We start from the raw sequence: 12,024 nt of genomic DNA, 5'->3' as shown, positions 1-12,024 counted from the left end.
TTGGCGGAACTCCGCTTTAATAACTTCTGTTAGAGGTGCCATAAGTGCAGCCAGTGTTAGGCCCCTTTTACACGTTTTTCAGGCGGTTTAGCGCTAAAAATAGCGATGTTATACCGCCTGAAAAAATCATGCCCTGCAGGCTTCAATGTGAAAGCCCGAAGGCTTTCACACTGAAGCAATGCGCTAGCAGGACTGCTCCAAAAGTCCTGCTAGCGCATTTTTGGAGCGGTATAGGAGCCCCTCCTATACCGCTCCTTCCCATCGAAATCAAGGGGAAGCCACAGTAATACCGTCGGCAATGCCGGCGGTATTAACCCTTTTTCGGCCGCTAGCAGGGGTTAAAACAGCACCACTAGCGGTTGAATATGACGTTAAATATGACGGTATAGTGGACCTAAAAATCGCACCGCTATACCGCCACCGCACCCCCACTGGTCTGTGTGAAAGGGGCCTAAAGACTGTTCTGGTACATTATTAGTTAACAAAAAGAAGTTGTAGGTAGCTCAGTAGCCTTACTTACAGTGTCTGAGGGGGAGGGGATGCCAAGGTATGCAGCATGCAATCTATCTGTGTGTGCTCCAGAGATCCTGAGGACTTGGTGGAGAAGAGGCCAGTGCAGCAGAATATAGTTGAGATGGAGTTTTGATAGAAGAGCAAACCTGTCTTCAGAGGTTGTGTCTCTGCTTGGTGACTGCACTGCTCCCCCTTCTCTCTTCAGGATTTGTTATGCCTGGGTAAAGTGATTGGTGGGTGTAGCTGGTCTGTTTTGTTCTGTAGGGGGAGGTCAGTAGCTCCCCAGGAAAGGATGCTGGACAGAGATGTTTCTAATTTGGACATCCAAGACACCCCCCAGGGTTGTGCCCAAAGACTGCCTGAGTAGTGAGAGTGATTGGAGCTGTCATGGCCAACCTCTTGATGTCGGGATGGGCGGGGCCAATATGCGGAGCTCCGCCCCCTTCTTCAGACAGCCCGTGCACAGACAAATAGCCTGTGTTTATGCAATGGTGGGTGGGGAGAAGGTGGCAGAGGGCAGGACCATGTATAACTAGTGTATATGTACCCACAGTGGTGTATAATAAACCCGAATTATACACCGCTGTGGACACATATATTCTAGTTATAAATGGTCTTGCCCCCTGCCACCTTCCTCCCCGCCCGCCAATGTGCATAAACGCTGGCTATTTGTTTATGCACGGACTGTCTGACAGAGGGGGCGGAGCTCCGCATATCGGCCCCGCCCATCCCGACATCAGACCCTGGATTTGACAGCTCCACTCACTGTCAGTGTCACTGCTGGTCGTTCGCTCCCGGCTTGCCCACCAATCCAAACCAGGCTAGATGGATATTTTCATTGCTGCATGTCCTGCTTGGGCTAGGCTGTCAGCAGAAGTATAGGCACCCCCCTGAATCCGGGGACAGATCCGGGGACAGACGTGGTCCGGGGACAGTGTCCTCAATCTGGGGACTGTCCCCGGAAATCGGGGACGTCTGGTCACCCTAATATACCCCCTCAGTAAAGACCCCCCCACAAATATAGACTCCCCCTCCCTCAGTACAGACTTCCCGTTTCAGTATAGACCCCCCACTAAATACAGACCCCTTCTCCATCAGTATAGACCCCCCTAACTAAGTATATACCCCCTTCCTCAGTATAGACCCCCTTCAGTACCGACTCCCCTCCCTCATTATAGACCCCCCACTAAGTACAGACCCCCCCCTCAGTACAGACCACCCCCTTCCACATGTGCAAGTAGAGAGGTGGGTGTCAGAAACATGCTGGGGCACTTTTTACCCTTTTCCTGATCACTATCCCTGTGACCCTGACCCCCTCCTCTGTGTGACCCTGTGTTCCTCCTCTGTGTGACCCTGTCCCCCTCCGTCCTCTGTGTAACCCTGTCCCCCTCCTCTGTGTGACCCTGTCCCCCTCCTCTGTGTGACCCTGTCCCCCTCCGCTGTGTGACCCTGTCCCCCTCCGCTGTGTGACCCTGTCCCCCTCCTCTGTCTATCTACATACATATAAGCTGAAGTTCTGAACAGAACTCAGATCAGCGCCAGGGATGCACAGCGGTGTCCCTCTGCCGTCTCCTGTATATAGCCGAGAAGGTAGAGGCGGCTTCGGTCTGCTCTGTGATATGAGGCAGGGGTAGGGTTGCCACATTTTCTCCAAGCCAAACCCAAACACTTTTTTTTTTCACAAGAAAGAAACAAACCCGAACACTTTAGCAATGCTCAGGATTTTTTATTTTTGTAGTATACACTAAAGGATTGTAAAAGAGCTGGGACAGCTTTGGGTGCCCCAAGGAGAGTAGTAAGGCAAAGAGTGGGTTTGGCTCAGTCGCTGTCAGCAATAATTTGTAATGGATGGAACAATGTAATACAAGAACAACCAGAGCCTAAAATGCCACAATCCTGTTAGCGCCAATGTTCATACTTACAAGCATACACAATCGACAAAGTGCCAGAAATGGATAGATATTCCATCCACTGCTCACTGTCACTTTCCATTCTTGGAATATTCATTAATACATACCAGTGGCGGCTGGTGCTCAATTTTTTTTTGTGGGGGGCGCAAACAAAAAAAAAAAAACATCAATTGCCGCCCCTGTGCCCATCAAACGCAGGCACATGGCACTCGCAGGTCAACTTTTTTGATGCCTACCTATGGCTCTAATCAGGTGCTTCAAAAAAATACCCTGCCACTGTAATTCTGGCTCCCGAAAAGGGTCCGGGTGCCTGAATAGGGGGTGGCAGTGGTGATCATAGCTAGATTAATGCAATGCACGCCCTTTATGGACGCACTGCCACTGATTACATACATTGAGCCTAGGTTCACACTGCTGCGATATAAAAATCGCGGTAAAATGCGCGATTTTACCGCGATTTCGCGGCCGCGATTTTGACGCGATTTGCCGCGATTTCGGCCGCAATTTAATGTAAATCGCGGCCCGAAATCGCAAAAAGTAGTACAGGAACTACTTTTTGAAATCGCAGATGCGGCGTCGCACTGATTAGGACAGTGCCATTGCCGACAATTGCCTCCGATTTGAGATGCGATTTGACATGTCAAATCGCATCTCAAATCGTTCCAAATCGTACCCAGTGTGAACCAGGGCTAAAGGGAGTTTACTAAGACTGGAGCAGCTGTGCATGGCAACCAATCAGCTTCTAGAAATGCATTCAGTTACATAACCTGGCAACGTTACAAACACCAAAAGGATTTATTTAATAGACAGCAATGCAGAATATACAGTAACAAGCTTTGATTATATGCACAAGTACAGAAGCCCATCAGATGTAGCTGATGACAATGTAAGGTACAGTTTGATTGGCTGCTATGGATAACAAGTAACAACACTAGTTGGCACATGGCTACTTTACTAAGTAAAACATGCTGACACTCACAAAGCAATCTAATACAAGTGTACTGAGTGACTTTTCATCCTCTGGACCTTGTTCAGATGTGTATAGTCTATAGCAGAGACAATTACCTGGGAAACATCATACAGCACAGATTGCAACCCATTGTAATCTGGATGAAGGGCTCAAGGCATCGAATTCCCTGTTCTGGGAGCAGAAGAAGCTGTGACAGGACATCTCCCTCTTGACTCTGTGCTGTTCTATCAGTCACTCCCGACTCCTCTACACAGGCACACCACTGTGACCTTGCCAGCCAACTTAGCCAAGCAAGTGATTGCAGTGTCCTCCTGCACTGCTTTGCTGCACTCCCTGTCACTTCCTGTCCGGGGACAGCAGTCACAGAGGAGGAAGGGCAAGCCTATGAGGCCCCGATCCTCACTGCAAAGCCCAGGCACTGTCCATCCTGTCAGAGACACAGCCCTGCCCCCGCTCTTCACTGGAGTTGCCAAATCCTCTCCTCGGCAGGCAGAAATCCAGCATTACAATGTGTCTGAGCCGCTGGATTATTGTCTTCCCCTGCTGAGTCCTGACAGCCTCTTCTGGCATGGCAGAGTCTGGAGAGCGTTAGGCGCGGAGGAGGAAAGTTAACAAACTCCTCCTCCGCTTTGCATGCTGGGGAGAGTCGCAGCTGTGAGGTCACTGGTTGTTAGATGCCAGGCGGCCCTAGCAACCAGTTGTCACGAAAGGAGATTCCGCAGTCCTGTCAATGTCAGGGGAATTCAGCCCCAGCGCGTGCGCATTGGCGCGCGTTTGGCGTTTGGCGCCAAGGAAACGCTATTTAAACTGGTCAGTCCCTCACCATCTTGCTGACCAGTCTACAGCGTTTACCTGAGAACCTGCATCTGCTACCTATTGATTCACCTGTTTACCTGACCCGGCTTTCCTTGACCTTCCTTGTCTGCAACCTGCCTTTGACCCCGGCTTCATCTGACTACGGCTCCTGCTCAATCCCTGGCTTGTCGCCGCCCGTGTTACCGACCCGGCTTGGACTACCACGATTCTCTGGACTTTCCTTGTTACCTGAACCACTTACCGGTGACCCGACCGGCTTACTTACCTGCCTGATCCCTGTACCTGCAAGTGCCATACCACCGTCTTGTCTGCTGCTTAAGTGCCCTGCCTGAACCAGCATACCTACCTGCTACCGTTCCTGGACCACTACTTAGCTTTACCACCAGGCACTTGTGTCCCTCCGGACTCTTGACCCTCTGTCCATTCTACCAGGAGGTCTTGGGTTGGAGGCTTACAAGAGGCCGCTCCCTGCACGTTGGGCTCTATAACCAGGTACGTGACAGTACTGGTCAGCCATGACCGAGCCCACGCAGGGAGCGTCTCCTATGGAGGACTTATGCCGCCATCTGGATGGTCTTACTACGGCTGTAAGGAACCTACAAGAGGGTTATACCCGTCTGGAGGAGCGCGTCCAAACTTTGGCTACAACCGCTCCTGCGGCATCCGGAACTTCAGCCGCCCCTTCTGTAGTGATGCTGCCACCGGAACCCCGTGTGCCCACGCCTGAAAGATTTTCTGGTGACCGCAGCAAATACAGAGCCTTCCGCAACGCCTGCGAACTTTTCTTTGCGCTACAACCTAGAACTTTCTCGCTCGAAGCTACAAAAGTGGGCTTCGTCATCTCGCTGTTATCCGGCGAACCCCAAACCTGGGCACATCGCCTGTTGGAACGCAAGGAAGAATGCCTTAACCATCTTATTGCCTTTTTTCAAGCCATGGACCTTATTTATGAGGATACTCAGTTAGCGGCAACTGCTGAAGCAGCGTTATGTGTACTCCAACAGGGGCGCAGGGCAGTAGAGGACTATGTAGCTGAATTTAGACAGTGGAGTTCCGACACCAACTGGAACGATGCTGCCCTGCGTCACCAGTTCCATGCGGGCCTCTCGGACTCATTAAAGGACGAACTGGCTCGAGTGGGCATTCCCGCAACGCTTGAAGCCCTCATCCTCCTCTCTGTGCAAATCGACAGACGTTTAAGGGAACGGCGTGCTGAACGTACGTCCGGTCCCGCACGACCCACATGGATAATGCCACGGGTACCAAGCTCTCCGTACCTACCTCCTCCAAATGCTGTATCGACCTCTGCCGATGCCCCAGAGCCAATGCAACTAGGTCTACTGCGGCCCTCTCTAACACTGGAAGAGCGCCAGCGGCGCCGACGCAATAATCTCTGTCTGTATTGCGGAGGATCCGGGCACTATGTAAACACCTGCCCTGTCAAGTTCCGTAAGTGTCCAGTTCTGCCTTCTACCCTTTCATCCACTTTATGTAATAATGATACTCACCTGGTAATTTCAATCTCTCTGCAGCTCCCAGGAAGGGACGTCCAAGTACCCTTGATTATTGATTCTGGCGCTTGCAGCGGCTTCATGGATGCTTCCTTTGCCGCCCGACATGGAGTTCCTCTTCGACCTAGACGCCCGGAACTCACCGTTCATTTAGCTGACGGATCGGCCATCAGATCCGGCCCTGTCACACAGGAAACTGCCCCCTTATACACGCTCATTGCTAACAACCATCGGGAAGTTCTTTGTTTTGACATCATTGTGTCACCTATCTTTCCTGTTATCTTGGGAATGCCCTGGTTAAAGACTCATAATCCCCAGATTGACTGGGAGTCCGGGGAGATCAACTTCCCTTCCTCTTACTGCCGCCAACATTGCCTCCAGGAGTCTGCAGTTACCTCATCTCCCTTAATGTGTCTAGACTCTGAAGTTGGAAACCGTCAACTGGTTCCGGAGGCGTATCATGGTTTCCTGGATGTTTTTAGTAAAAAAGGGGCAGAAACCTTACCTCCACACAGGTCCTACGACTGCCCAATTGAACTTTTACCTGGTGCAGAAATCCCGTTCGGTAGGATATTCCCCTTGACAGAACTGGAATTGGGCACGTTAAGATCCTATATCGACGAAAACCTTGAAAAAGGCTTCAAACGCCCTTCCACATCCCCCGCGGGAGCCGGCATATTCTTTGTGGAGAAGAAAGACCATTCTATACGCCCCTGCGTAGACTATCGGGATTTGAACAAGATCACAATTAAAAACAGATATCCCCTTCCTCTTGTCCCCAAATTATTCCAGAGACTAGGAGCAGCCGTCATCTTTACCAAACTCGATCTCCGCGGGGCCTACAACCTTGTCCGTATTAGAGACGGAGACGAGTGGAAGACAGCGTTCCGCACCAGATTCGGGCACTTTGAATATTTAGTTATGCCCTTCGGTTTGTGCAACGCCCCAGCCACCTTCCAACATTTCGTAAATGATATATTTAGAGACTACCTTGATCTATTCGTCATTATCTATCTGGACGACATCCTGGTCTTCTCTTCCTCCCTGCAAGATCATCGGAAGCATGTCCAAAGAGTTCTAGCTCGGCTCCGTCAACATAGCCTATACGCTAAAGCCGAGAAATGCGAGTTTGAACAAGAAAGTATTCAGTTTCTGGGTCTTATAATTTCAATCGAAGGTGTCAGGATGGATCCTCAAAAGGTCACTGCTATCACAGAGTGGCCTGCTCCCACCGATAAAAAAGCAGTCCAACGCTTCGTGGGATTTGCTAATTTTTATCGTAAATTCATCAAGGGCTTCTCTTCAATAATCGCTCCTATCACAAGTTTAACCAAACAGGGCATCCGTTTTCAGTGGTCTCCCGAGGCACAAGCTGCTTTTGCCACCTTGAAGGATCTGTTTATTTCAGCCTCTATCCTGAAGCATCCTGATCCGGTCCTACCCTATACCTTGGAAGTAGATGCCTCTGAAGTGGCCGTCGGGGCAGTGCTCTCTCAGAGACAGGGGTCCAAATCTCTCCTACATCCAGTCGCTTTTTTTCCCGCGAACTTTCAGAAGCCGAGAGGAATTATGATGTTGGGGACAGGGAGCTTTTGGCAATCAAAGCAGCCCTCGAAGAATGGCGCTACCTCCTGGAGGGTGCTGCACACCCTATTCTGATCTTCACGGATCATAAGAACTTAGAGTATTTAAAGGTTGCCAAAAGACTGAAGCCACGCCAGGCCAGGTGGGCATTGTTCTTCACCCGTTTTTCGTTCCATATAACCTACAGACCTGGATCAAAAAACACCAAGCCCGACGCTCTCTCCCGGATGTTCAGTGGTCTTGAAGTCCCTTCATCTTCAGACACCATCCTTACCCCTGGAAATTTTCTCATGTTACAAGGAGACCTTCTCTCTCAAATCAGGCAGGCTTCTTCAGGAAGTTCCTTAGCTCCAGATCCTACTCTACAGTTAAGGGACGACTTACTCTGGAACAAGGACAAGATTTTTGTACCTCAACAGCTACGAGTAGCAGCTCTTAAGTCCTGCCATGACCATGAGCTAGCTGGTCATTTTGGGATACATAAGACGGCTGAGCTCCTTCAGCGCACCTTCTGGTGGCCCCAACTACTTCAGGACTGTAAAAATTACGTAGAATCCTGTATCACCTGTATTCAGCATAAGGGTAGCAGAACCAAAGCTTGGGGTTTACTCAAACCACTGCCTGTTCCAGAGAAACCGTGGAGAAGGATTTCAATGGACTTCATTGTTGAGTTACCCCCTTCGTAAGAATATACCACTATCTTTGTGGTGGTGGATAGGCTCTCAAAGATGGCGCACTTCTTACCAATGCTGGGGACACCTTCTGCGGCTGAAACAGCAAAAATTTTCATAAGAGAGATTGTGAGACTTCATGGCATACCTGCTAATATTGTATCTGACCGTGGGGTGCAATTCACCTCAAGGTTTTGGAAGGCTCTGTGCGGGGCACTGAAGATTGATCACCCGCAGACCAATGGCCAAACGGAGCGCACCAATCAGACGCTCGAGCAATATCTGCGATGTTTCTCCAGTTTTTCACAGGACGATTGGGCTTCTCTATTGCCTCTTGCAGAGTTCGCCTACAACTCAGGCCATTCGGCCACCAACCAATCTCCATTTTTTGCTAATTATGGCTTCCACCCTCTCTTCCTATCCAACACTATCCCGGAATGCTCAGTACCAGCTGCCCAAGAAACCTTGGATTTTTTCGCCACTAATAACAAATTACTCCAAGAGACAATGGCAAAGGCCCAAGAACATAATAAAGAGGTGTTCGACAGGAGGAGGAGGGGGGAACTTGATATGGCTCCAGGAGACCAAGTTTGGCTGTCCACTTTGAATCTAAAACTAACCTGCCCGTCCAAGAAACTTGGTCCCAAGTTTGTGGGGCCTTTCCAGATTCTCAGGAGGATTAACGAAGTGGCCTACGAGTTAAAACTACCTGCTTCTTTCTGGATCCATCCAGTTTTCCATGTGGCAATACTCAAGCCTGCGATCCCGGATCCCTTCACCGACCGGAATGTCGGTCCCCCCGAGCCGGTACTTATCGACGGCGAGGAGGAATTTGAGGTGGAATCCATCCTAGATTGTCGGAAGAGACGTAACCAAGTACAATACCTAGTGAAGTGGAAGGGTTATGGTCCGGAAGAAAATTCCTGGGAACCAGAAGCCAACATTCATGCCCAGAGACTGATCCAAGCTTATAAAAGGGCACACCCAAGAAGATTGGCCCAGTTGGGCATCCGGAGGCTGCCCGTAGAGGGGGGGCAATGTCACGAAAGGAGATTCCGCAGTCCTGTCAATGTCAGGGGAATTCAGCCCCAGCGCGTGCGCATTGGCGCTCATTTGTGCGCGCATGCGCGCGTTTGTGTGCGCGGCGCGGTAGTGCGCGCGGCGCGGGAGTGCGCGGGCCGGCTGACGGCGTTTGGCGCCAAGGAAACGCTATTTAAACTGGTCAGTCCCTCACCATCTTGCTGACCAGTCTACAGCGTTTACCTGAGAACCTGCATCTGCTACCTATTGATTCACCTGTTTACCTGACCTGGCTTTCCTTGACCTTCCTTGTCTGCAACCTGCCTTTGACCCCGGCTTCATCTGACTACGGCTCCTGCTCAATCCCTGGCTTGTCGCTGCCCGCCCGTGTTACCGACCCGGCTTGGACTACCACGATTCTCTGGACTTTCCTTGTTACCTGAACCACTTACCGGTGACCCGACCGGCTTACTTACCTGCCTGATCCCTGTACCTGCAAGTGCCATACCACCGTCTTGTCTGCTGCCTAAGTGCCCTGCCTGAACCAGCATACCTACCTGCTACCGTTCCTGGACCACTACTCAGCTTTACCACCAGGCACTTGTGTCCCTCCGGACTCTTGACCCTCTGTCCATTCTACCAGGAGGTCTTGGGTCGGAGGCTTACGAGAGGCCGCTCCCTGCACGTTGGGCTCTATAACCAGGTACGTGACACCAGTGACCAGAGTCTCAGGTGGAGCTGGAGACAGAGCGAGTGTCAGCACTACGGCAGGGTTTGCTCACTCTGTCAATTCCATTCCGGGACACTCTATTGTCCCGCAATGAAGGTGCCCGGGACCCAGGACAGACCTGCTAATTGCGGGACTGTCCCGGGCAATCCGGGACACGTGGGCACCCTGCTTCCAGTGCTGGATTACCTTAGGTGCATACAGAGTCCATATGTCCTTTTCAGTCCTTAACCTTGCTGCAAGCTGGGTTTTAACCTGTGTCTTCCCACCGCTCTGGGTAGCAACACTTCCCCTTTAACTGGGGGTGATATGACTAATTTATACCAGTCCACTGCTAATTCACACACCGCTGAATTTTCTGGCCTGGCTGGGACATGTGACAGATTTTCAGGCATCCCAATTCTCTTTGTGGGAACAGTGGGCTACCTCTTTATAGCAGCCCCACCATCCAGACGGCACCTTGTCCCTTGTTGTCATGGGGGACCCCACTCTGCCTGCAAATGTTTTCTCCTTTTGACCAGCTCATATCTGCAGTCAGGGACTGAACAACTTGTTGTTCACAGCAGAAAAAAAACTCTCCATTCACAGGTACACCACCTGCAATACACAATGCCTTTGGCCTGGCTGCACTTCCACACACAGCCAATAGTTCCTGACATGAAATCACTGTGGAGCAAGGACCCGGATTCCACTGTCTTGTGCCCGCATCCTCCAACAATTGTAACATGGGGGACCATTAGCTCTAGTGTTAGATGTGTTTTTAGGCAATTCACAGCAGTCAGGAACTATGTTTGAGGGCATGGAAGCCCATGTTTATTGAAAATGGCAAAGAAAGTCCAACATATAATGTTTCCCTCACAGGGTTTTTTTCAGTGGTAATCACAACTGAAAATACTAGCCCACCTGGCTCTTCCCTTTAGCAGTACCTCTGCTCTTTATGCTGGTCCTCAGACCATAGGTTCTTCAAAGCCAACAGCTTCACTCTGGCCTTAGTCCTTAGGCCATCACCTGTCTCTTGCAGACACAAGCTTTCCTCTCGCTGCCACCTGGAGACCTTCTGTCTCCCTTAGATGGAGCTGTCTCCAGCTGGGAGCCATGAGGTATTCATATACCTTCATTATAAGGGCTGTGCTCACCTAAACACACACCCTGCTGGCCCTCCACAAAACCCGGACACAGGGTTGGAGATTCCATCCCACTCAAGTGTTGCCTTGTGGTTTATGTGAAATCTCCATTAATAGCTGTAAAATATTCTAATTAGAAATATATTTAATTTAGCTTGCATCTATGGGAGGTGTGCAAAAGGGCGTCACAGAAGTGCTTGTTAAAGAGCAGACACATTGGTGCCTGGGCTTGTATATACAAACAGTGGAGAGACAATTCCATTGTTTTACACATACTTACTTTAAAGGATTCCATGCTGGGATATGCAATGAAGGGAGGCCAATCTGTAATCAATACCTAACTTCCTGGGAAAATTCAATTAAATCTCCTGCCCAGAATAGTCACAAGGATTTAAATGAAAGGGGGCTGACTTATGTAGTAAGCCATCCAATCAAGAGCCAAGCTATGCCAGCCAATGGGGCATCATCATGCAGGGATATACACGGAGTCTAGGGGAGGATAAGGCCCTCTTTATGGAACGGCAGGGATCAGGATGGGACTAAAGGGTCTTTATGGAAAAGGTTTGTTTTACTGGTAACTGTAACAATACGCCAAATTCGATTCAGGTCTATGGATCGCAACTGCAGAGACTTCTCAGGTTCAAACCCAGGTTTCACTCTTAACTCAGTTAAGAGTTTGGGTTCTATCATCACAGCCTCAGTAAAGTAAATAGTGCTTATTCCAGCATAAACAACATTAAAGTAAATCTTGGTATCAATGGTATAGAACAGGTATAAGGATAAGTATATCTGCAGTACTGGGACTGCACACCAGGGGTTAGTAATGAACATTAACATGAGAGCTGGTATCTGTGGCAGTGAACATTAACATGAGAGCTGGTATCTGTAGCAGTGAACATTAACATGAGAGCTGGTATCTGTAGCAGTGAACACTAACATGAGAGCTGGTATCTGTAGCAGTGAACATTAACATGAGAGCTGGTATCTGTAGCAGTGAACACTAACATGAGAGCTGGTTCAGGCTTCAGGGAAACTCCATAGCAATTGATAGCAATAGTAGTGAACATAACTTGGAAGCAAGCGACAAGTATGGAGAGCAGTGCATAGTAATTGATATCTATAGCAATGAACTTTAACATGAAAGCTATAGTTGGGATTTCAGTGGATCTCCATAATAA

At 49.8% G+C, this 12,024-nt stretch overlaps 1 protein-coding gene across 1 annotated transcript in view; it reads left to right on the top strand.

Moving 5' to 3' along the window:
* The window catches only part of NLRC4 (NLR family CARD domain containing 4), an 806,697-nt gene that overhangs the window by 23,344 nt on the left and 771,329 nt on the right, over window positions 1–12,024 (top strand). The gene's annotated exons all lie outside the window — the stretch shown is intronic.

This window comes from Rana temporaria, chromosome 4, assembly GCF_905171775.1.
Source record: "Rana temporaria chromosome 4, aRanTem1.1, whole genome shotgun sequence".
NCBI lineage: Eukaryota > Metazoa > Chordata > Amphibia > Anura > Ranidae > Rana > Rana temporaria.
This window is presented reverse-complemented; position numbering and strand designations above follow the sequence as displayed.